Source organism: Coenobita brevimanus, chromosome 79 (assembly GCF_032717465.1).
Source record: "Coenobita brevimanus isolate Jiangsu-jjx chromosome 79, ASM3271746v2, whole genome shotgun sequence".
NCBI classification, from domain to species: domain Eukaryota; kingdom Metazoa; phylum Arthropoda; class Malacostraca; order Decapoda; family Coenobitidae; genus Coenobita; species Coenobita brevimanus.
In genome coordinates, this window is record NC_137032.1 from 20,115,088 (window position 1) to 20,116,025 (window position 938).

Genomic DNA, 938 nt, shown 5'->3' on the forward strand with positions numbered 1-938 from the left:
TGGTGACCATTTTTCTATAGTTAAACTGGTAAAGAAAGATAATTAAACAAACAAGTGACTATGAAAACTATTATGTAAAATTAATAGAACTGAATCAATAATCACCAGTAAGATAGTGCCTAAAGACTTTAATGATAAATACCAAAGTATGAGTGAGTGAGTTTTATCTCATAACTTTAGAGCTAGGAGTTAATATCCTGGAATGAGGTCACCAGATGTCACGGGATTTTGGAGAATATACAATATTAAAGAATACTTTAAATGTTAACTTGTCAATATCAACAAAGAATTGACTTGCAAGAATCAAGCAATGATTGATACTTTATGCCAGCTTACTTCGCCAATTCTCTAAGGATGAGAATTTATTTACTTTCTCAGCAGTACACAGCAGAGACTAATTACTCACAAATGCTGTTTGTTAGTACTGATAGCCTCTCGAGAAAGTGACTCCACCCCTGACAATCAATAACTAATGCTATGAACGATAAGCAGGTTCTTGCTGGTGCATTAACTCCACGTTGCACAACGGATTTAAGTTAATAAAAAGGGCTGGCCTAAGTACCAGTTATGAATAATGCAAAGCATTATGCAAACTAGGAGCGATAAGTGAAATAAGCTTAATGTGGAGAAATAAAACACGAGTTTACATTAAACTCAAGAAAAAGAACTGTTAATTTATTGATTACAATGAGTTAAATTTATGTTACATGTTTCAAAATGAATTCAAAATAAGGAGAACACACTCACTCTCTCACTCAAAAGCTAAACTCTCAAGCGTAGGAAAATACAAAAGGAAAATACTGGTCAGAGAGTGGGCTAAGCGGGATGAACTGGGCGTCGTTGCTGAGGAAGGACGCTGCCACACATGCTGAACCTCTCGCCGATTCACGCTAGGTGGGGATTCAGGAACTCGCTGTACACATGCTGCTCCAAGCTGG